Consider the following 25,636-nt stretch of genomic DNA (forward strand, 5'->3'; position numbering starts at 1 on the left):
TGTTTTTGAGAAAAAAAAAATATTTTTTGGTCAAAACCTGAAGACAAAAAATAAGAACAAAAAACTTGCGGTTAGGAGCTAGAACCTGTGGTTTTGGGAGCTGTCATTAAATAAATTTTACCTCAGAACGTATTTGTCTTTAAAAAGAAACAAAATAGTTTTCTTATTAACTCACAAAGGTCCCAAACATATTGTAAGTATAGGGATAGTTTTAATGTACCCTGTTTTAATTCTTCTACGGTTGTTATTATTTGTAGAATTAGATTGTTGAACAACTAAAAATACTCAACATTTCCAGGATGATGGGGAAGCACTGTGAGTGTAAGTGGAATTCAAGTTATGTTGTCCTAATGTTTTTATAGTAGAAATCTTGTTGGTGAATCACATGCAGTTCAGCTAAGTATACTATGAACACTGAGAGGAGTAAATAGCTAGCAACAGTGTTTATATTAAAAGAATAATGATTGTGTGAATCCTCTGTGTGATTGCACCATGCATGTGGATTTCACAATGTGTATAATGAAGACGTTATTACTAATAAAGGTTTAATTGTCAAAAAAATGCTTGTCAGATTATTTCACCAACTATCTTAAGTTGTACTTCCCAGTTGTCAGATATCTTTTTTTAGTAATCAGCCCGGAGTCCCTGTGGGGATTCCCTTATTATTTATCCTATTTTGGGAGGAAAAGTGAGTTTTCTTTCAAAAACTATTGTTAGGGACAGGGATTAGTGTATGTGGTGCTATTACAAGGAAATTTTACCTCAAAACTTAAATTTTCTGTCAGAATGTAAGACAGACTCATGTGTGATCACTAAGTCACTTGTCAAACACCCAGTTCTGTAGACAGATGATCATGGTTCCATATGGGGATTTCCTTATAATTTATCATTTTTTGTGAGGAAGATTGTTCCTCTTCTGTAAAGGAGTGTTGTTAGGGCCTGGGGCAAGCATTTGTGGTGGTTGTCACTAACCATTTTACCTCAGAATTTAATTTTTCTGTCAGAAGGTAAGGTCAGCATTCTGCTAACCATGTGTAAGACAAGTTTTGTGGGAAGAAAATGGACCTGATTCCTGTTAACTTGATTGTTCCCTTCCTTAGCTGCAAGAAAAGAAGAGTCATCCTGGGGGGCCTCGGTCTTGAGTCCATCTTCTCTTTCACTACAGCCACTAATGGATGACTCCACTGTGGTCATCTGTTGCTCCTCAGACCAGTCATCCCTGTCTCTTGGCCCCTCTGGTGCTGCTCCTTGGGAAGCCACTAAGGACCAAAAGGGAGACTCATCCCCTGCAGCTTCTCAGTTCCCCTTGTTTTAGGTAAGGGATAATTTACTTTTGTTGGCATCAGAGGAGGGACTAGGTGATGCTGCTTCGCTGAGATGCCATTAAGGAGCTCCCTTCCTGGGAAAGGGACCATCCTTCAAACCACTGCATTTCTTGGGAGTTCTTTTAGAAAAAGGAAACCCGGGGTTAGACATTGATCTTCTCCTAAAACAGGTAAGGAGTATTGGGTGGGCTTTGCTAAATGCTTGTTTAAAGCTTTCAGTCTTTACAGGCCAAATCTTCCACCCCATTAAAAAAGGAAAATATTTTCCCCTTTCTCAAATTCAGAACCCCAGTCTGAAGGACAGAATTTGTTTTTCTCAAATTCCCACTGCACAGAATGGGGACTCTGACTCTGATGAAATTTATACTTCAGATTTCCCTGCTGAAGAGTTTTCTTGTGATACTTTTACCAGAATGAAGGATTTATTTCAGTGGGAGGAAAAAGAACAGAATCTTAGCAGATATATTAAGATTTGTTACAGGTGGGTTTTCCTCTTCCTGCTACATTGCCAGCCTTAGAGGATGCTTTCTTTGCAGCCAACAATTTGTTTGGTGGCCAGTTACCAGCTCCCTGAAAGTCTAATAAATTGTTTGCCATAGTCCCACAAATTCAATTGTCTAAACCCAGATCTCATCCTGCAGTAATTTCTCTGCAAGAATCCGCTTCTGCTGAACTCATTAAAGAAGCTAGACCTATTCCTTCTAGCAAGGTGAGAAAAACCTTTGATGTGTTCGGTAAGAAAGTTTAGACTCCCACTTTACCTTTCAGAACAGTGAATTATCAGTCTTACTTGAATAGGTTTTGGCTTATTTGTGCAGTATGAAAAAGTTAATTGCTGACCTCCTTTCTTTAGAGACTGACATCTCTGATTTCATGTCAGTCTTCTGGGTCTCATTTAACCAAGCATTCTCTGAAATGTGCTTATGACACTGAGCATGCTCTTTCTACAGCAGCTGCCAGTAGGCTAGTATATAGGTTCATAGGTTGGTACTAGGCTATCAGCCCTAGGGCCTATACAAGCCTAGCCATAACAATTCCCTGGCTATTTCTTCCCACACTATTTACTTCCCTGGACCCCTGTCTAGCAGGGCGACTGACGTGATCCCCGGGGTGAATTTCCTTTCTCCCATCCAATCGTCAAGGTTCATGCTTGACATGTATGGGCAATCTATTCCAGAGTCTGGGGAGTCTCTGGGTCAGGAACCTATCCCTCCAGCATGTTTTGTTTATTGTGATGACAAGGTTTAGATCCCTGGAGCGTTTGGCTCTGAGGGATTGGGATTTCTTTAAGTGTAGCATGTCCAACAGCTCTGGGTTTGACATGGTCTTGTATGTTAAGCAAAGATCGCCTCTGAGTAGACTATATGCGACAGAGTATAGCTGGAGTTTTTTAAGGCGGTCAGCGTAGGGCATCTGCTTTAGGCCTGTGATTCTTTTAGTGAGGTATTTCTGTGGCCTTTCCAGTTGTTGCAGATGTCTTGAGAGGTACATACCAAATGGGGCATTGTATTCTATAATGGGTCTAATGAGGGATGAGTACAGTGGGACAATGACCTCCTTTTTTCTGGATGAAAAGCCCTTAGTGATGAGGTGTGCCACATAGAAAGATTTCCTGACTGTTGTGGCGATGTGGTTATCGAAGGTGAGACCACTGTCCACCTGTGTCCCTAAGTCTCTTATCAAACTTTCGGTGTTTAGTGTACTGCCACCTATATGGTAATTCACGGATACATGTTTTTCCCAAAGGGGATAACTATACATTTCTTGGCATTGAACTTGAGCCCATGGCTCTGGCACCAAGCATCTGTTTCTGTAAGGCCCTTTTGTAGAGTATCCACATCATTTGGGGATTCAATAATGGCTCCCAGTTTGCAGTCATTTGCAAACTTTGTTATCCAGAGTCCCTTAGTGTTGGCCTGTACTTCAGAGAAGTAGATGCCAAACAAGAGCGGTCCCAGGACTGAACCCTGAGGTACTCCACTTGTCACTTGTCTGGAGCTGGATTTGGAGTCAGCTACTTTTACAGTGTGGGTTCTATCAGTAAGCCAGTTAGCAACCCATTGGGTGACGTAGGGATTAATGCCCAGCTTAGTAAGTTTACCTATGATTCCAGAGCGGGGGTCTAGATAGGCTGTGTGGACCACCTTACCCTTGTCCATGGCTCTGGAGACTGATTCGAAGAAGTCAGTCAAGTTCAGGAGACAAGATCGACCCTTCACGAACCCAAACTGGATGGGGTCCAGTGTTTGAAGGTTGCCAATGTCTTTGTTTATAAGTTCCATGATAATACGCTCCATGGCCTTGCAGATAAAGCTTGTCAGACTGATGGGACAGTAGTTTCTGGGATCCCAGGTGGATCCTCCCTTGTGGAGTGGGATAACTGTAGCTGTGCACCACTCAGTGGACACGAAACCTGAGGTGAGGCTATGATTAAACATGACACTTAGATGAAATGCCAGTTCATATTGTAGTTCATGTAGTACACAGCCTGGGATGTCATCTGGTCCCATGGATGCTGTATTCTTAGCTTTGGAGAGTGCGTTTTTTTACTTGTGTGGCCGTTATTACCGGAATTTGGCAATCTTCCGGTATTGAGATGGGCCATTTAGGGGGTGAGAGGGGGTGAAGTTGTCACTGAATCGATCTGCCAGGATATTGGCAATATCCTTGGGATCAGTATATTTAATGCCATTCTGTTTTAGCTCAGAGCAGATCTGAGCATTGCCATTTAGATTCTTGACAGTTATAGAATGCCTTGTTGTTGTCTTTGGAATCTTTGGCAATTTTATTTTCATAACTAGCTTTGGAGGATTTTATGAGGGCTCTCAGTTTCTTACTGAGGCTGGTAAGGAAGTTTTTTGCATCCTGGGATTTTCCTCTTTTCTGCAACAGTTTCTTCCTTTTGTTGTAAAGATTGTTTATGGCAGGGGACCACCAGATTGGCTTCTTTTTTTTGGATGAGAGCATCTTGGTTCTATTTGGGATGGCACGATTTATGCATGAGTGGATGTGCTCGTACAGTGCCTTAGTGTAGGATTCAGCAGTTGAACTTTCAGCTCCTGTCTGCATGGGTGTCATGAAGTTTGTCACTTCTGACTTGAGTAGCATGAAGTTGGCTTTGGAGAAGTTTTTTATGGAGGTTTCCTTACTGGGGGGTGGGGGTGGGATGTGGATGTTAAGGGTGATTAGCTTATGGTCAGACGTGACTAACGAGGGTGTGACCATAGGTGTGGAGCACTGATTTCCCATATTGGTAATGACCAGGTCTAGGATATTGGAGCCCCTGGTGGGACTATGGATTAGTTGATCCAGGGCGTTGGAATTTATGAATTTCAAGAACTGTTGGGCAAAGGTGTTGGTACATGAGTAGCTTTCCCATTTAATGGCAGGGTAGTTAAAATCACCCAGTATTAGGGTGTTTGGTTCTATCTTAATATTTTCCAGTATTTTTAGAAAGGTGTAGTGAGAATCTTGGGGTATGGTGGGGGATCTGTAGCAAGCTACACTTTGGATTGCAGTCTTACCTAGTGTTAGTTGCACCTGGAGAATTTCAGATGCATTGTGTTGGGCAACGAGCCTGGTGGTGTGAATATTGACACTCCTCCACCTTTAGTGTTTCGGTCCTGCTTTGGTGGCCGAAAAGTGTGGTAAGAGTTGTAGCCTGGTATTGCAGGGGTGCTCTCTGGAGCCTTGAACCAGGTCTCAGTTACTGCACAGATATCAATGTTCTCCATTTTTAGGAGTGCCTTGAGAGAGTGCATTTTGAGGTTTAGACTTCTAGCATTGAGTAGCATTACCTTCAGATTTTGCATGCTTGTACCTGTTACGGTGGTGGTTTTGTTCTTTGAACTTTGCCTAAAAAAGGCACTATAGGGGTGGCAAGAGCCTAGCTACATTCTCAGAATTTCTCAGGGGACACACATGCCATAATGGTTAAGGTTTTCACCTCCAGGCACAAGGTTCAATCCTGGCCTCTGGTCAATACTTGTGTGAAGTTTGTATGTTCTCCCTGTGTATTTCTGTGGGGTTTCTCCCACCCCCCATGTCAAAGGAAAAATATACTTTAAAAATGATCAATACATGATAGGTTCAGGTTAAGGCACTTTAATCTTGCAGCAAGGAGACAAAAACGTGCTAATACAGAGTTTGTCTAACTAGAATCAGGAAATGCAAGCATTTTTATACATTTTCTAATAAGACATTGCCTACCAAGCTGATGTAGTAAATCACAAGTTTTAACATCATTATTACGTAGTAGTTGTTTTCGTAAATTTCTGCTTGTACTATCAATTTTTGTGAGAAACTTCCTAAGAAAAACAACATGGCCTTGGCTACCACCAGTTAGATAATATGCAGTTTTACCATTCAAGGTACTATGGCTAATTTGAGCACAAAGCAAGTATAGATTGCAGTTCATTTCTCCAACAGTTCTTTGTTTTTCTTTATCTCTATCTCTTCCTTCTGCAGCTGTGCGTGTTCTCATACTTCGAACAGAGCTAATTGTTCAAAATCATTACATTATAGAATATGGCATTGTTCATTCATTGCTTCCTGACATAGCAGATAATCACCTGTTTCTCAAGTACATTTTCAAAAGGCATAAACATGAATTTTGCTGTGCTAGCAGTTGCTAGGTCAGAGGGCATCTTGCAAGTTTCAGAAAGCACACTGCAGTTTCAAAAGCATCTTTTAGTTTCATATAAAACTAAGCTGTATATAAAATAGTGCATATAAAATAGAATGAAAAGCGTGTTAACTCTTTTAGCTTCTAATTAGCATTAAGCACACACATTAATACATATTTTTCTGTGATTTCCCCCCTGTTAATACTTTTTCATTCTATTTTCAAAAGCATAAACAGTTTTCTTCTTCTCCTAAACCTCTTCCATTCAGGATTTGCAGTTAAGAGAGTCATTTATTTTAACCTTATGAAAGTGTTTCACTTTTCAACAACTCTTCAATTTCAGTACTTTGATACAAAGTCTCAGAAACTGACATGTCTATAAAATCTTTAACTTTTTCATGCAAGGAATACCACAACAAATACATGCTTCTTATAGGAGTAATCCTACACAAATGGCAATCAAGATGTTCATTAGGATGGAACCCCACCCCCCAAACAGATTCTGGAAAAAGTCCTTCAGAGGGTTTGGGCCTGGTTTGGTCATGGTCAACACTTACTGGATCACCTCAAGATGGTCATTTATCTCGTGCTGGTTTTCACGAATATACGAACCGCATTCTTCTTTGATTAAAGCACACGTACCACCTTTCACCGCTAGGGTGAAGTCGAGAGCCATGCTGTTCTGAAGCCACCACAGTTCTCATAGCATTCAGTTCATTAGTCACTAATTCGAGAGCCGAAAAAGTTGCATTGCTCATAACTTCGAGAAGTTTAGACAGTTTTCTCAGCTCCCAAATCGAGTTTACTGCGCCATATGCAGGGGCTATGCCTGCCCACGATATAATGGTGTCACTCAAGTCCATGTGTGTCAGTTTATCTTTGTTTTTTTACGGAGTTATGGTTTCCCCACCCTGCTTCCATTCGTCCCACTTGATTCTCAGGTCTCTTGATTGGATTTCTAGGTTTACTGCTGACCTCTCTGACGTTTCAAATTTTTCCCCTGAGGCAAAGCTGCAGTGTGTCATATGGCTGGAACCAGGTAACTCAAAAAAACAACTGCCGGACCAATTCTCAGGTAGCCATTTATATGCTTTTTTCCCACAAACAAAATAACAATTCTCTACTTTAGTATTGATATAAGCTTGTCCTGCATGAAACATTTTCTTTTCAATAATAGAAAGCTGCTTTAAAAGAACAGGATTATGCTGTATTTCGTTACCATTTCTATGCATCTTCTCAAAATATGCATCATAGTTTGTATCACAAATAGTTTTAGTCTTACTGGCTTTAATATAACATTTATAAGAAACGGTCACATTGCAATTGCTCCAACCCACCTGAATAGTGTCATTTTTGTAAAAACATACAATTCCTTTTTGTGTAACAGGTAGGTACAATGCTATTTTGTCTTGTGATTTCACAGGTGTAGTATCAAAAATCAAGTTTTCCCAGGTCTCATTGACCCCTAGGGGGCAGCAGTCATCAATAATCCCCCATATGATGTTGTTATAGCTGTGCAAATCCAGCAGTTCGAAACATTAAAAGTCTCAGCATACACATATTTAATTGCTTGATAAGTGTTAAAGTTTGCATGCCAGTCTATGAGTAATGCATCACGTTTGTTCAGTTCAACTCGTGTGGCTGGGAAAAGGAAAGGCCACAGCAAAAAGATCATTGTTATCAGTATAGCTATCAGAATAATCATGCAAATTTTCTGGGGTTGTTTTGCATCTCTGTTTACTCTATACCTGGTCATTTTGTTCTCGTTGTACAGCAGTAACAAGGTTTATGAACAGTTCAAAGTTCTTAACCAGTTTACAGTGTGTCAGATGAATCCAGGACGCTCGCTCTGCGATCTTGACTGCAGTGGGTGTTGACAGTAGCACCTGGTACGGTCCTTCCCACTTCGGAGAACTCCAGTTCTTTTTCTTCACAACCTTCACCCAGACCCACGTGCCTGGGGTTATTGCTGCTTCCGATGGTCTGGTTTGTTCTTTATCTGAAACAGAATTTAACTGCAAAAGTTTGTTATTCAAAAATCGCCTCGTACTCTGCAAGTGAACTGTCAGCCTCCTGCTCTGCAGGCATGAGACGTTTCCACTGAGGTGTATAATATGCCCTCCCAAACAGAATTTCAAAAGGGGTTAACCCTTTTACATTTGGAACAGTTCTCATACTCAACAGTGCCAGAGGTAGACAGTGCACCCAATTATTTTGTGTCTCACTAATCAATTTCCTAAGCTTGTTTTTCAAAACTCCATAGTGCCTCTCTACTAATCCTGCAGATTGGGGGTGGTATGCGCAATGGTTTTTCAGAGAAATCCTGAAATAACGGCTTAGTTGTTGTATAGTTTGATTTACAAAGTGTGTGCCATTGTCACTATAAATCTTTTCCGGTATGCCAAATCTAGGAATAATTTCTTTAACGAGGACTTTTGCAACAGTAGCTGCATCTGGATTTTTTGTTGGAAAAGCTTCCACCCATTTGGAAAACATATCTATAACGACAAGGCAGTACTTCTTATTTTCACATTTGTTCAGCTCTATAAAATCCATACAGATAGTATGGAACGGATATGGTGGTGTAGGGAAACTCCCTTGCTTAGGTTTCAATGCCCCTTGTGCATGATGCTTGTTACAAACATGGCATGCTGCACAAAATTTTTTTGTGTAGTTTGTAAATCCATACGTCGTAAACACTCTATTCACTAACTGTACCATCCCCCCTGTTAAGACATGGCACTGCCCATGGCTTAACAAAGCTGCATATCTAAACAAGTTAGATGGCAAAATCGGTTTCCTCTCTTTGGAGATGTACAGTCCTTTCTCAAGGATTGCTCCTCGCTTTATCCATTTTTGTTTTTCTACATTTGTAGTAAGTGTCTGCATTGTTTTTAACATTTCTAAGTCTAAAATCTCAGATGGTTGTAATTCCTCACTCAAAAGAAATACTTCTGAAGCTGAAGCTGCTTGTTTTGCAGCTGTATCAGCCCTCGCATTACCTTTTGAAATCCTATCCTGTTGCTTGGTATGAGCTACGCATTTGCAAATAGCTACTTTCTGAGGTAACTGAACAGAGTCTAACAAATCTAAAATAAATTGCGCACGATTAATAGGTTTACCAGTAGATGTTATCATTCCTCTATTTTTCCACTGCTGCGCAAAAACATGTACAGTAGAAAAAGCATACTGGCTGTCAGTAAAAATGTTCACTCGTTTACCCTTTGCCAAGGTACATGCCCTTGTTAAAGCAATCAATTCTGCTGCTTGTGCAGATAAGTTGTGTGGTAAAGACTTTGCTTCTAAAATCTCAGTATCAGAAACTACTGCATACCCCACTAGAGTCTGTCCTGTAGGACCCCTCCTACACGAGCCGTCCACATAGTATGTCACCTTCGGCATCATCCAAGGGAACATCCGTGAGATCTTTTCTAGGTAGTGTCTTTTGCTCAATTTCCTGCAGGCAGCAGTGTGGTTTGCTATCTGCAGGGGTTGGGAGCAAGGTTGACGGATTCAAAGTTGTACATCGTTCAATTGTCATATGAGGTTGGCTCAACAGTATAGTCATACAGGAAAGATGTCTAGCAGGAGAAAGATATGCTACTTTTTCTTGTAAAATAATTGCGACTGCATGAGGCACTCTCAATGTGAGAGGGTGGAATAACACTACTGAGGCTGAAGCCTGCACTGCCATTGCAGCTGTGACTACTGCTTGTACACAGTGGGGCAGGGATCCCGCCACTGGATCTAGCTGTGATGAATAGTAAGCTATGGGGCGTTGTTTGTCCCCATGCTGTTGTGTTAACACTGATGTCATATAACCCTGCTTACAATCTACAGTTTGAAAAAATCGTTTATGATAGTTCGGTAATCCTAAAGCTAATGAAGAAGCTATTAGTCATTTTAATTTGCAGAAAGCTGGTTCTGCTTCTGGTGTCCACTGTAATAAATCTTGTGCTGCCATAGGCTTTTTGAATATCAAGTCGGTCAGTGGAGCAGATTCCAAGGCATAGTTTGGAATCTAACTCCGACAAAAATTAGTAGTACCCAGGAAGGACATAATTTCCTTCTTGGTAGTTGGTTTAGGTGCTTGTAATATTGCTGTTTTTCTGTCTTCATCTAATATTCTGCCTTCTTTGGATATTACATATCCCAGGTACTTGACCTGTTTTTTCCAAAGTTGCAGTTTGTTTTTGTTTACCTTGTGTCCTTGAGTAGCTAAAATTGTAATAATGCTATGGTATCCTCTCTGCATTCTTGCTGGGTGGGGGCTGCCAGCAGAATGTTGTCTACATAAAGTAAAATCTGACTGCCTTTCGGTGGGATAAATCCCGCCAGGTTACTTGCCATTTCTTGTGTGAATATTGTTGGACTTTCACAATATCCCTGTGGTAGTCGCGTATATGTATACCTTTTCCCCTGAAATGTAAATCCAAACCAATGTTGACTGTCAGGGTGTATCGGTATTGAGAAAAACGCATTGCTAATGTCTACCACAGAAAAATACTTTTGTTGAGGTTTCAAATCATTTAATAAGGTATGTGGATCTGGCACCGTAGGTGCCCTGAGTATAACTGCGTCATTTACAGCTTATAAATCTTGGACCATACGCCATTCTCCGTTTGCTTTCCTAACAGGAAATAAGGGTGTATTACATGGTGAATCAGGAGATTCTATCAATACTCCTTCCTTAAGTAAGGCTGCTATTATAGGTTTGATTCCTATTTCTGCATCCTTTCTCAAGGGATACTGTCTCTTTTGAGGTCTAAATGCTGATTTTGGCGTGGTAGTAACTGGTCCTGCTGTACGAATAAGTCCTACATCTGATTTCCCTGTTGACCAAAGAGTCTCTGGTATGTCTCGTAAGGCTTTTTCCTCTTCCTCTAGTAAGAGTGCTACTCAGCTGTCCTCACTTGCCTGCAAGTGTACAGCTGGGTGTGTCTGTGTTATCCAATTTAATTTCTGCTTTTGGTACTCCCTGTAAGGAAAGTTCTAACTCTGTTTGCTTTTCCCACCTTGTGATTTTTTTCTCCTAGGTCTGCCCATTTCACATTTCTATCTTTAGTCAAACTCACATGTGGTAATCAATTAGATTTGTAAAGTGCTAAGAATTCCTGGGGCAATGAACAGCTCACTACACTGTTTCCTTCTGTGTCCCAGTACAAATTTCGTAATACTAATCTGGTTAGCATGGTTTCTAAACAGTTCTTGCTCATATTCTTTATTAGGTCCTGGTTTGCTACAGTAATATAGAGTGCAATGCAACAAATGCTGTTTATCAGTGTCAAGGGAGGGGGATTTACTGATGGCTACGTTCATCAGTTCTTCGGTTACTGCCCCTGGACCAGTCGTAACTAAGTCCTGGCTGTACCAATAAAATGTTTCACCCTCCGGTCGCACTACAAAAGTATCCATTTGTTGCTGTGCTTCCATACCCTGCATAGTTGGAACTACTGCTATACCAAATATCTGCATTAGGTCTCTGCCCAAAAGGTTCACTGGGCATTTTGCAGAAACAACAATTTTGCTTTTCTGGGTCATCCCTGAAACAGGGTCAGTTATTGCTATGTTGTGGGAGAGTGGCTCCCGATACAGCTGTCCATTAGCTGCTTTCACTAATATGTAGTCAAGTGATTCTGAATTTTCTGGTAGTTTGGAAGGATGTATCAGGGTCCGTGAAGCCCCTGAGTCACACAGGAATTTAACTTCCCTCCCCTCTACCAGAAGTGTAACTTCCAGTTTTGTGTCTGCTAAGTAGAGCTCTAGGCTCAATAATGCTAAGTCTAAAATTTCATTTTCTTCATTATCTGTGATTTCATGCACATCCTCTATTTCTTCTATCACATCCTCTACCCCTTCTATCACATTTGCACTTGTCTTTTCTTGTTTATTCCTTTCCAGTGATTCTTGACTATCATATAGTCATTCCTCACCCTCCTTGTCTTCTGTGGTTAACTTTTTATTTTGCCTGCAATCCCTTGCTAAATATCCCTTTTTCCCGCATTTAAAACACTCACCCCTTTTCTTTCTCTCTTCAAAATCCTCTGATCATTTATCAGATTGTTTGTTTCCCTGGGCATTTTTCTTACCCTTCTTCCCAGTTTGTACTACAAAAACTTCTGATCCGTCTTCTACTACAAATACTTGAGTTTTCTTTTTCTTTTTACTATTAAAATGCCTTTCGACATGTCTTGCATATTCAAGTAATGACTGTAACCTACTTGTACGATGATCTACCATGCGCTTTGTAATAAAGCTGCTAATGGGTGCAATACCGCCTTTCAAAAATGCATTCTTTAGCTGCTGCTCATATGGGGAATCGTGTTTGGTCTTCAGGTACCTGCATTCCACAATGGTTATTAAAACACTCTAATAATCTGGCATAATATCTATCAACAGTTTCACCTTCTTGCTGTATGCATTGATTAATGCAAGTCCAATCAGCCCTAGGCTTCCATTTCTCAGAGATTCGGTCTGTCAGACCTTTCACTCTGTTATCAAGTTCTGCGTTACTATGTGGGAGTTGCCTAAGTTCTGCGTCACGGGGATTGCTGTTGCCACTGGTCATGTGCCAATCTGGACCCACAGTTTATCTGACTACTTTCTCTACTTCCTCTCCATTCAAATGATAACTTAACCTCATGCCCTGTAAATCTTCTAAGAATTTTCTAAAATTAACTTTCGGATGGGGAATTCCCTCTGTGGCTTTCCGGATGTCTTCCGGTGTCCACGGTCTATATACTAGAAGAGATGGGTGCTGTCCTGCCTGTGGATTTGGTACTTCTATGAGTGGACATATCTCTTCTTCACTTATAGCCTGTGAATTTTTATTTATTTCATACAATTCACTATCCCCTCTTAAGTTGCGTGTTCGAGACCTGGTCTCGATAGGATCTCTGACAAAAGGTTTTGGTTTTGCAGGAACAGCTGGGTATAGCGGAGGTGGATCAGCTTGTCCACTTGCTTCATATTCTGGTAAGGGAAGCGGAGGGGCCGTTGCTATTACCAAGTTATTGTCTTCTTTATCTAAAAACATTGCTTTTGAATTTTTAATCTTTTGTTCCCTGTGGTTTGCTTCCTCAAGCCACCTGTGTGCCTGAGGGACTCCTAATTGACATTGCTTTTTTAGCTGACCTTTCGCGTCTGTTTTAAGTTGTCTGACAAGTTTAATAAGTGAAGGTTTATCTAAATTACCATCAAATTTGTATTTATTAACCAATTTCGTATAATACCTAACATTGTCGGCATGCTGTGATTGCATATATTTCGCGTCTTCGGTTAAGGGCGGGTCTCGGGAACTTTTTGTGCACTGATTTCCCATGTTGCCTTAGCTAAGTTAGAAATTGTTACGTAACCCTTTTTATTACATGGTACCACGACTTACACTTCTTCACAGTTTATCTAGAATAACTGCCTACCTATTCTGTTTCCCTGATCTATGACAAGACAGCAATCTTTTTTGTCCCTGATCTGCACTTGCAAATCTCCCTGACAAAAACAAAAATACTGTAACAAGTCCCTGATCTAAAACAGAAAAAGGTAAATTCCTCCTTACCTGAGCTTCCGTGATTTGATCCCACCAGAACGTTGACTCCCTCCAATCGCAGATCAGAAAGAGTGGCTGGCCTCTTTTGAACGACAATTCAGTCGGAGGTCTTTCAAAGCAGAAGAACCGATGTGGCTTCTTCCCCGTACGGTTTCATGCCACCAGGCCTATCTGACCTGAGCTAGAGCGAGAGATAGTTTCCGGCTCGAAGGACCAATCTGTCAAAAGAAAAATATACTTTAAAAAGGATCAATACACGGTAGGTTCAGGTTAAGGCACTTTAATCTTGCAGCAAGGAGACAAAAACGTGCTAATACAGAGTTTGTCTAACTAGAATCAGGAAATGCAAGCATTTTTATACATTTTCTAGTAAGACATTGCCTACCAAGCTGACGTAGTAAATCACAAGTTTTAACATCATTATTACGTAGTAGTTGTTTTCGTAAATTTCTGCTTGTACTATCAATTTTTGTGAGAAACTTCCTAAGAAAAACAACGCGGCCTTGGCTACCACCGGTTAGATATATGCAGTGTTACCATTCAAGGTACTATGGCTAATTTGAGCACAAAGCAAGTATAGATTGCAGTTCATTTCTCCAATAGTTCTTTGTTTTTCTTTATCTCTTCCTTGTGCAGCTGTGCGTGTTCTCATACTTCGAACAGAGCTAATTGTTCAAAATCATTACATTATAGAATATGGCATTGTTCATTCATTGCTTCCTGACCTAGCAGATAATCACTTGTTTCTCAAGTACATTTCCAAAAGGCATAAACATGAATTTTGCTGTGCTAGCAGTTGCTAGGTCAGAGGGCATCTTGCAAGTTTCAGAAAGCGCACTGCAGTTTCAAAAGCATCTTTTAGTCTCATATAAAACTAAACTGTATATAAAATAGTGCATATAAAATAGAATGAAAAACGTGTTAACTCTTTTAGCTTCTAATTAGCATTAAGCACACACATTAATGCATATTTTTCTGACACCCCACCACTCACTCAAGAATGTAGTTGTGGTCAGCAGCACAGACACTGTCAGGGGAAGAGTTGTATAGAACAGCCACGTTGGGCATCAACTGTGGGGTGCAGTATCCTAAATAGGAGATTACAGACTGCACAGTATGTTAAGGTAGCCACTCGGTTGTGTTAAAAATTAGCTGTAGGTGATTTGGTCAGTTGACTAATGTCTCCAGAAATAGGCCTGGGTATTTGCTAGTGATAAGTGGGTTGAGGACCTGGCCTATGCTGACTTATGCCAGAGACCCATGATAACAGTGAGAGAGGTCTATTGTCCCTGTTAGTGTGTGTACCTGTAATAATGTCTAGCAGCACTGGGTCAGTATGCTACTGGTCAGTCTGTGTCCATTTGCCAAGTGTAGATTATCTAGGGTAGCTCTGTTGGCAAAACCTGGATATAAAACCAATCAACCTGCCAAACATAACTTAAGGATTGGTACACACAATATAGGTTCCCTAACAGGGCACAACTTGAAAGTAGATGACATAGTGGTAAGAAAGAGTCTGAACATTCCCTGTTTTCAGGAGACCAGATGAAAAGGCAGTGCAGGAAAGCCACTTGGATTGAGATCAAGAGTCTACTACTTGGGGGAAGAACAGATTAGAAATGGTGAATTATAATGAGGGAAAAGCTTCAAAAGGCAGTGAGGGATATCATCAGAATTAGTGACAGACTCGTGGCAGTCAGACCTCCAGTGTAAGGATAGGGCACTATTCATAATCCCAGCCTGTAGTGCACAACAGGCTTGAGATTGCAAAGAATACAGTGCAGTCAAACTGCAGTTGCAGGACATTTTGTTATTTATTTTATTTATTTATCCTTGGTTGACCAGGTTAGTCCCACTAGACTAGTGGCATCTTCAGAGGAGACCTGAGCTGGTATGGGACATTTGGCCAGGGCATCCAGGAACTTTCCATATAGTGCTCGTAGCCTATACTTCTGAGTGCTTGTGCATATTCTGTTCCTGGTGCAATGGTAGATAGGATGACAGTGAGCAAATATGGCAGGCAATGACACAGGAGTTGAGGTGAATGCCAACTCCATGGAACTATTGCAGAAGGATTCAGAGGAGATGTTTAGCACAAAGGAGATCATGGATGGAGCAGTGGAGGATATAGAGGATGTTATTGTTACAGCCCTCCATTTGAGAGGGTTGTAGGATGACTCATTGATGGACTTGATTGAGCAAAGCAAGGCAGAGACTGGAAAGTCGGACATTTCAAAAATGATTGATGATAAGAGGATTATGGACTGGGGGATGGGATTGTAGTGTTATTGTGAAAAAGGAAAATGATAAAATTATACATATTCCAAGCATGATTAATGTTGAAGGAAATAGAGCTGTTTTAAATGTAAAGTATTGGGGCAACCGAAAACTGTGTGTGTGTGTGTGTGTGTGTGTGTGTGTGTGTGTGTGTGGCAAAGAGGGATATTTTGTAGGTACTTGTCATAAGAAATGTTTTGTATGTGGGGAGTTTAACAAAAGGAGATACTGCCAAGCCAGGTAGCTGGAATTTTGTAAATAATTATATGTCATTTGTAAATATCAACATGATTTATATAGAAGTGTGACAAAGGGAGATACTGCCATCATAGCTGTCTGTAATTTTGTAAATAATTATATGTCCCTGGTGAATATCAAAATGATTTGTGTAAGATGTTTGTGTTGCCGCCGTAATAGAACTGTATGTTATGTATATATCAAACTTGTTTGTACAGACTTGTGTTGAAAAGGGTTTGTAAAGTACTGAGCTTAAAGATGTATCCACAGTGTACCCTGCTGGAAGAGAACAGAAATGCACATACACTACTGTAACTGTTTAAATGTATATAGTTTAACAGTGGAAACTGGAACACAGGAGGTTAACCTGTCTAGCAAATTTCAGAAAGAAATAGCAGAAATTACATTACTTCATGGCAGCAAGGAGAGAGACAATGTCTAAAACTAGGGAACTTTATGTATTGTCTTGGAAGTGTTTTATTGTTGTATGACTTCCAGCATCTGCAAAGATCTGAGGAAAAGCCCTTGTGTATGTATTTTTACAGGTAGATGCTAAATGCTACCAGCTGCCATCAATGGTTGTTTTGGGGCTAGGAACTAGAAGTCAGATGACAAGAAATTGTCATTCTGCAAGCTAGCCCAGCAGTAATATTTGAGACATTAATTTAAGAACTCTCTGAGAGAGAGACAGCATTCTGTATTCTGTCTTGGACCTGACAACTAGGGAAGATCCATTCACCACATCTCCCTTGCTCTGTAAGTTAACTAGGGTACAGTAATTCTCTTAGATTTAGTGAGGAATATAGTGAAGCATAGTTTAGATATTTTTCTTAATTTATTTAAGACTGTCCTGCAATGTAGTTTTAATTATTTGCTATGATTTTGAACTCTGATGTCACTATATATATATATATATATATATATATGTGTGTATATATATATATATATATATGTATATATATTTGGTATTGTCTTGTTCTTTTATTATTTACTATTTAATATATTTAAACCTTTCATTGTGGCTGATCTGTCTAGAGATATTTAAGTTCTGAGAGTACTTGCATATTTATTTGGTGACACTGTGGACTACTCTTAATAGCCTTGTGCTTGGTCAAACTACCATTTGTATTAATAGTAACCTTACACAGTAAGATTGGACATCCTTTGTTAAGAGCCTTAAAGTAGCTGATAAGGAGCTGGCTGGTAGCGGTGATAATGAGATTGCGGATACTGGCTCAGGCTAAGTGTTTTCTCTTTATTATAATTTGAAGAAAAACTTCTTGATCTTATTTTATCTAACTTGTTAACAGTAGATGTTATGTGATCCTATCTCGCCTACATTCTGAATGATGGGTTCGGAGCCGATCCCTCGGCTCCGACTTGGCACGCTTATGCCAAAGAGCGAAGTCTCTTATTGGCTGAGCTTACTATATCCCAGGATGCACCACCATCAGTCCCCCAGATCTCGTTTGCCGCTTAACTGCAAGGACGTGGTCTCGAGCTGGCTGGGCTGAGTAGCTTTATTAACTACTTTTTCTGTCAGTTTTTGTGCTTGTATTTCACAAAAGCCGTTTTAACGGCTATTGCTGCCTTTTGCTGCCTGTTGTGTACGATTGAGTAGTGGAATTTCTTGTGGGTGATTGAGTAGAGTTTGTTTGGCGGACCTTTCAATCCAGGGCCTTTTCGGTCAAACTGTATAACTGAACTTTTTAGTGTTTTAAAGTTCCCGGTTATTACACCCAAGGTTGTGTTTTACACTGTTTTCTGTAAGCCTTCGGTTTTTTGTTATAAGCGATTCTACAGTTGTTAAATTTCCTGTCAGAAATTGTTTAACATCATGTCTCAAGCCCCTAGGCCTTCGGCTTTAAAAAATGTACTAAATGTGCTTTTAAGATGTCTGTTACAGATAACCATCTACTTTGTGTTTATTGTTTAGGGGCAAAGCACTTGCAGGAGTCATGCAGCGTATGTCACGCTTTTTCCTCTAGGGTCCTCCAGGAGAGGAAAAATAAATTAATTCTTAAAGGGTTGATTAAACCTTCTTTTGAAGAAGCCTTGTCTTCCGCTCCGACTCCTGCCAAAGAAAAGGGCTTGGCTCCGACCAGTCCGTCGGATCCGACTGCCAAGAGACCTAGGCAGGCCTCTCCTTCGGCTCCAAAGACTTCGGAGCCGAGGTCGGAACGGTCTGCCTCGATGCCTCCAGTATCGACTCCTCGGGCTTCGGAGCCGATGGCTGGGGCATCGAGGCGGGTCACCTTCGACGGCCCCACTGCTCTCGGAGCCGACAAGGGTCGCCCGCTCAGACACTTCTTCCTCGGCGCCGAAGTCTACCTCGGCACCGATGGAATCTGGTGTGTGCGTTTCCTCGGCGCCGATTCTCATCGAGTCGCCTGAGCCGGTCCCCTAGTCCCTTGGGGCCGAGGAGAGGTCTTCTCGAACCCGTTCTGTTTCCTCTCGGTCTTCGAGAATGTCGGATTCTGATATAGACAGGGTGCTCCAAAGACTTTTCCAGTCCCCAGTCTTCCAAAATTTGTTTCGCTCCGACCCAGTTGGCTTCGAGCCGATGGCCATGACCCACCCCATTGCTATTCCTCCTCCGACTGCTTCGGCTCCGTCGGAGCAGGTGCTTTCGGAGCCGGTGGAGATCTCAGGGTCGGCTCCGACCCTTACTCCAACCCGGGCCCTCGGGTCCGAGTTTGGTACGCGGACTTCTTCAGCTGGACCCGAGGGTGATGTTTCGGGACCGATGCTTTCGGTTCCGAGCCTCCCTCTCGGTGCTTCGGCTGCGGGACTTCCGTCTACTATCATGGCCCCGGAGACTGGACGCTCCCAGGATTCTGGAGGTCCGGCTTTCAGAGCCATGAGGAGTGCCTTGGCCAAATCCTCTTCGGCCATCTCTCCGGTTTTACCAGCACCTTCCCTGGGCGTGGAGACTGGGTCTTTGGCAGTTCCCCTGTCCGTAGCCAGCGGAGCCCCGAGGCCTGAGGTTACCCCCAGTGGGTTCCCTCTTCCTGAGGGTTCTTGAGTCATCTCCAGAGGAACCCCAAGGAAGAGATCGTGCAAGAGGAAGCACGTGGACTCCCCCGAGTCTATCACATCGGACACGGATATGGATGATGCAGAGGGGTCCCCTAAGTCGTCCTCGGATGATGTCTCCTTTGCAGACATCTTAGAGATCCTCAAACAACGAGGCAGCTGGATGTCCAAACCCCCCTCTGCGGACGAATCAGTGCTCCTCAAGGCCTTTGGGGCTCAGCCCTCCGCCTCCTGGGTATCTCCGCCTTCGACGAGCTTCTGGATTTAGTTTGACGAAGGGCGTGGGAACACCCGGATACTGTGGAACCAGTCCCTTCTCGTCCAAACAAATTCTTATCTGCTCCCCCCGAGAAGGAGTTCCTTACTAAAGGCGTGGCTGTAGATGCCATGGTGGTGGCATCTGCTACACAGCAGGACGTGGCAGAGGCTTCAACGTCCATCCATCCTCCTAATAAGGAGTCTAGGAGTATGGATAGGTACGGAAGCGCACCCTGACTTCAGCGGCCTTTACCTTAAGGTCTCTGAATTATTTGGCACATTTTACCAGGCTTCAGAGGGATCTGGTCAAGGAGTTGTCAGACTCCTCTCGGGTAACCTACCTGAGCAGCTAGCCCAGTCCGTTAGCTCTCAGTTGGCTATCCTTACGCCAATTGCTAACTCGTCCATGAGGCTCATATCCTATGCGGCCGAAGGGCGGGTAGAGCGGCAGGCACAGGCGTGGCTCACGTGGACAGGCCTGGCTCCGCTTGTGTCAGTTTGGAGGCCTTCAAGTCTTCCTTCGCCGACGCTCCCTTTGATGGGTCCTCATTGTTTGGACCCAAGGTGAAAGACACCCTTACCCGCTGTGAGCAAGAGGGAAAAACGTTATCTGCCGTAGGGGCCCGTTATTCCACTCCTTTCGGCCTTACCCCAAGGCCAAAGGAGGGGAAAATGTGGTTCCGAAAATCTCGCAAGTTTTTCTCCCAACAGCAGGAAGATTCCCCGTCCAGAGGCAGAGGGCGGGGAAATTTTTCAGGAAGACGCCGTCCCAGAGGCGGCAGAGGGCCCCGCAATTCTGGAGACCGCGAGTCCTTTCGTGGCTCTTCAGCCTCCCACACGACATGAGGGATTGCCCGGCTGTGCTGCTCCGGAGCCAGTCGGGTGTCGTTTCGCCAAGCACCTAAAAGCCTGGGAGTCAATCACTCAGGACAGATGGGTGCTTCGGATAATTGCCGGAGGTTACATCATCCCATTCAAATGCTCACCCCCTCCGTCCAAGAGAATCCCGGACCCACCACCCAGTCAAAGGGAAATAGCAGCCGCAGAAGCTTCAAAGCTGCTACAAAAAGGAGTCATCCAACTGGTCCCCACAGACCAAATCGGATCAGGAAATTACTCCAGGTTCTTTTTAGTGCCAAAAAAGACAGGGGACCTGAGACCAATATTGGATCTCAGCAGACTGAACCTATCCGTTACGAAATCCAAATTCCGAATGGTCACGTTGCAATCCATTCTCCCGTTGTTGGAGAAGGATGTTTGGATGTGCTCCATAGACCTCAAGGACGCCTATTATCACATACCAATACATCAGGCGTCCAGAAGGTATCTGCGCTTCAGCCTGGGAGCCAGTCATTACCAATTTTGTGCTCTGCCCTTTGGTCTCACCACAGCCCCCAGGGTGTTCACCAAGTGTTTGGCAGTAGTGACGGCTCACCTGAGGAGCCTTGGATTCCAAGTGTTTCCCTATCTCGACGACTGGCTCCTGACTGCTACCACCAGGCATCTACTTATGGACAACCTCAAAGCCACCATCTCCTGGGTGTTTCCCTGGGGATTACATTCAATTGGTCAAAGTCTGTCTTGCTGCCCTCTCAGCGCATAAAGTTTATAGGAGCAGAGATAGACTCAAGATTGATGCGTGTCTTTCTTCCTGCCGAAAGGATCCGAACCTTACAGGGCCAAGTTCAAGCTCTGATCTCGAGATCCAAAGCCCCAGCCAGGATGGTCCTACAGGTTCTAGGCTCAATGTCTGCCACGGTACTTTTAGTTCCTCTAGCAAGGTTACACATGAGGATTCTTCAGTGGCTCTTATCAACTCAATGGTCCTTTCAAGATCTTCCCCTCAATCATCACATCATGATTACGGAAACATGCAAAGGGACCGGCGCTGGTGGCTTCAGACATCCAACTTGGATCAGGGAAAACCCTTTGTTCTCCCCCCTCCAGTGGTTACCCTGACGACAGATGCCTCCCAGATAGGGTGGGGGGGGCATTGTCTGGGCAGGCTAGTTCAGGGCTCCTGGCTTCCGGACGAAGCTCTTCTCCACATCAACGTGTTGGAGATGAGGGCTGTACTTCTATCCCTACAGGCCTTACACAAGTTCCTTCCTCAGGGCATCATCGCCATCCACACAGACAACATGTCGGTGGTTTGGTATCTGAACAAACAAGGAGGGACCAGATCGTATCCCCTTTGCAGAGAGGCCATGAGAGTGTGGGAATGGGCTGTAGCTACCAACCGCTTCTTGGTAGCTACCCACATCCCGGAAAGTCAAATGTATTGGCGGACAAATTAAGCAGGACAATTCTCTCTCCTCACGAATGGTCTCTGAACCGCACAGTAGCAGCCCAGGTTTTCAAGAGATGGGGACGCTGCTGCGACCTATTTGCGACTCCACAAAACACCAAGTGCCAAAGGTTCTTCTCCTTGATTCCACATCAGGAAGTACCGCCATGGATGCTCTAGCACAACCCTGGCCAACAGGGTTGCTTTATGCTTTTCCTCCAATTCCACTCCTTCCCAAAGTCATTCAAAAGCTTCTCAGCTAAGGTCTTCAATGATTCTGATTGCCCCATACTGGCCTCGTCAGATATGGTTTCCTTACCTGAAAAAGCATGCAGTGGACGATCCGTGGACCTTAGACCTGATCCCGGATTTGCTAATCCATCAGTCGGGACATCGGCATCAGTCCCTTCAATCTCTGAAATTGACAGCTTGGCTCCTCCACTTCCGACCTTAGTTAGAAGACACACACTAGATCCGGAAGTTGTTCACATTTTGTCTTCGCCCACAAACCCACCACTAACAAATTGTACCTCAGTAAGTGGAAGAGGTTTGCTATCTGGGCTCAACTCAAGGGCTTAGACCCTATCACTGCTCCGGTCCCAGAGGTTTTGAAATTCTTAACATCCCTATTTAATCAGGGATCTTCTGTCTCAACTATTAAAGTTCAACTAGCTGCTATCTCTAAATTCCATGAATCCACGGATCCTCCTTTGATGAGCAGCAGGCTATGCAAAACATTCATTAAGGGTGCGAGTCTGTTAAGACCACCAGTTTTTCATCCTGCACCTCCGTGGGATCTTGATTTAGTGCTTCGCATTAACATCCCCCCCTTTTGAACCGGCTGCTACATGCGAATTAAAATATCTGTCATGGAAAACGGCATTCTTAGTGGCTATTACTTCGGCAAGAAGAGTCTCAGAGCTTCAAGCCCTGTCTATTAAACCACCATATCTGATTTTCCACAAAGATAGAGTATCTCTTAGGCCTAATCCATCCTTTGTCCCGAAGGTCTGCTCTAGTTTCTGTCTTCAACAATCTCTAGAACTACCAGTTTTCTTTCCAAAATTCTCTAATGAAGCAGAATACACTCTCCATAAATTGGATGTTCACAGGCAATTACGCTTCTATTTAGACAGGACTCAGCAACTTCGTAAGTCAGACCAGTTGTTTGTGTCCTTCTCAGATAATAAATTGGGCCAAACCATCACAAAAGCTACAATCTCAAAATGGATCAGAGATTGCATAACTCAGGCCTATTCTTCTTCAAATAAGCAACTTGCATCATCTATCAAAGCTCATTCTACCAGAGCTATGGCTACTTCTATAGCTTTTCATTCCAAGCTCGCTATTTCGGAAATTTGTGCTGCGGCTACTTGGTCCAACCCGCACACTTTCATTTCCCACTACAAATTGGATGTGGCATCTAAAGGACGAGCTTCATTTGGTTCCACGGTACTCAGGAGTGTTTTCCAGTGAGCCACCCAGGATTCAGGTGCTAGGACGCTGTCCCATCATTCAGAATGTAGGCGAGATAGGATCACATAACATCTTTTAGTTATGTACTCACCATAACTTCAGATGTTTGGGATCCATCTCGCCTACATTCCTGATACCCACCCTCCTTCCCCTGCCTTGCAGACCAGAAGAGATAGAACGGTTTTGAGCTCCACTGTTTTTATCTTGTTTCATCTGACGATGTTATATAAGCAGGGTATGCATGTGTGCATGTATGCGGACAAACTAGATCTGGGGGACTGATGGTGGTGCATCCTGGGATATAGTAAGCTCAGCCAATAAGAGACTTCGCTCTTTGGCATAAGCGTGCCGAGTCGGAGCCGAGGGATCGGCTCCGAACCCATCATTCAGAATGTAGGCGAGATGGATCCCAAACATCTGAAGTTATGGTGAGTACATAACTAAAAGTTGTCCTTTGTATTTCTACCTTTCCCTATCCCGTCTGAGTGACTTGCTTTTGTTGTGGGCTAACCGTTTTTGGCCCTTTCCTCTCTTATAAACCCATTTAACTTGGAGGGTTCTTTGCTTTTCTTGCCTTCCTTTGAGTTTTTTAGGAGTTGCCATTTAAGTTAGAGGCTCTCCTTAGGTGGGGAGTTTGCCGTTTAACTTAGAGGGTCTCCCCTTCTCCTTTTTTCTGTCTGTAAAAAAAAAAAAAAAAAAAAAAAATAGGAGATTTTGTTTTTTTTTTTGTCTGTATTGGCCGCTTATCTTGTTAGCAGTTTTTGTCTAGCTTTAGATAGTGCTGTTAGATATTATGTCAAAAGATACTGCCAAGGAATCTAAACCTTCGGGTTTCAAAAAGTGCGATTCGTGCTGTCAATATATGTCCCCTTACAGATGGGCACACAAGTTGCGTGTATTGTTTAGGGCCTGTTCAGCTGCAGGATTCGTGTTCTCTTTGCCATGCATTTAGTTCATGAGTCCTGCAGGAAAGAAACAACAAATTGATCTTAAGAAGGTTACTGAAGGGCCCCGTTGATGCTGCTATGGAAGGGACTCAGCCAGCAAAAAAACTGGAAAAACCCATGCCTTCATCCTCTTTGGCTCCAATTTCGATCCGTCTAAAGAGAAGGACAAGTTACAAGCTAAGTCGGACCCGACTTTTGGTTCCGACAAGACACTCTCACCTATGGCTCCATCTGTTGTTTCTGAGCCAGTAAGGTCTCATAAGCGATCCAGGTCTCCTACCTTGGAGCCAGTGCAGTCTGCTCCACATTCTCCATTATTACAATCTGTGGCAGGCAGTCACCGGTCTTCAACCCGTTGCTCTCAGTCATCCAGGAGCCTCTCGGATGATGATGTGGAGAGGGTGGTGAAGAGGCTTCTTAGGACACCAGCATTAACTAAAATACTTTCGGGCCCATCGTAGATAGAAATGGTGCCAACAGCCCAACCAACACCTATCTCGATTCCTCCTCCGACTCCTCTGAGGTCGGAGCTGAAATGTATGGAAGTCGTAGTGGTGGAACTGTCGGTTCCAGTAAACTCCTTCAGTCTTTCAGTTCTGACTAACGCTCCGATCTCCTCGATACCCCCTTCTATCAAGGGATCTGGGAGACAACGCTCCCTCGTTGGCTCTGAGTGGGGAGGAGCGGCATCGGACACTTGTCTGACTCTACTTTTCCTCTTGGAGCTTTGGCCGCAGGTCAGCTCAGCTCCTACATCAGCCTTGGAGCCATTGCCCTCGGTTCGGAAGAGGTATCCGGCTTATTTGTAGCCGTGAGACTCTTTCAGGTTGGGACCGCGGTGCCTTCGAAGTGATGAGAGTGCGGTCTGTTGAGAAAGCTCCACCCTTGGCTCCATTGGCTCCTTTGCCTTCGATGCCGGTGTCCACCTCCAAACCTCCCCTCCGCCCCAAGCGTAGGGAACCCACTCTCCAGGACACCCCCATTGGGCAATCCCACCGCTTCCAAAATCTCCCCTGAGCATCCCTCAGAGGAGGTCCCTCGGAAGAGAACTTACAAGAGGAAGCATGTGGACTCCCCTGAATCCTTAGACTTGGATGACTCAGAAGGGTCCCCACAGTCCCCCTCTGAAGATGTCTGTTTTTCAGACATCTTAGAAATCCTTAGACAGTGGGGTGACTGGAAGTCCCTTGCCCCTTCTGAAGATGAGTCAGTGCACCTGGATACATTTGGTTCCCGACCCTCCACCTCTTGTGTATCTCCTCCTTTCAACCCACTATTGCACGCAGTGAGTCGAAAGGTGTGGAGCTCTCCAGAGACGGAATCTGCAGAGGCCCAATAAATTCATAACAGCCCCTGAAGACAGAGCCTTCTTATCCAAAGGTGTTCCTGTTGATGCTGTGGTGGTGGCAGCAGCCACCAAGAAGGAATTAGTGGAAACGTCATCTGTCCATCCGCCAAATAGAGTCCCATACGATGGACAGATATGGGAAGTGTATGTTTTTTTCAGCGAACTTTACAGTCAGGTAGCTGAACTATTTGTCCCACTTTACAATGCTTCACCGGTATCTCCTCAAAGAGTTTGGGGATACCTTACAGGATCCTGCAGCTGCGGGAGCCTCAGAC

At 43.4% G+C, this 25,636-nt stretch overlaps 1 protein-coding gene across 2 annotated transcripts in view; it reads left to right on the forward strand.

Annotated features, from left to right (window-relative positions):
- The window catches only part of STK31 (serine/threonine kinase 31), a 5,081,810-nt gene that overhangs the window by 4,968,447 nt on the left and 87,727 nt on the right, over nt 1–25,636 (forward strand). The gene's annotated exons all lie outside the window — the stretch shown is intronic.

The sequence above is a fragment of the Protopterus annectens genome, chromosome 3.part1 (genome assembly GCF_019279795.1).
Source record: "Protopterus annectens isolate FY-2018-M chromosome 3.part1, PAN1.0, whole genome shotgun sequence".
In the NCBI taxonomy this organism is placed as follows: domain Eukaryota; kingdom Metazoa; phylum Chordata; order Ceratodontiformes; family Protopteridae; genus Protopterus; species Protopterus annectens.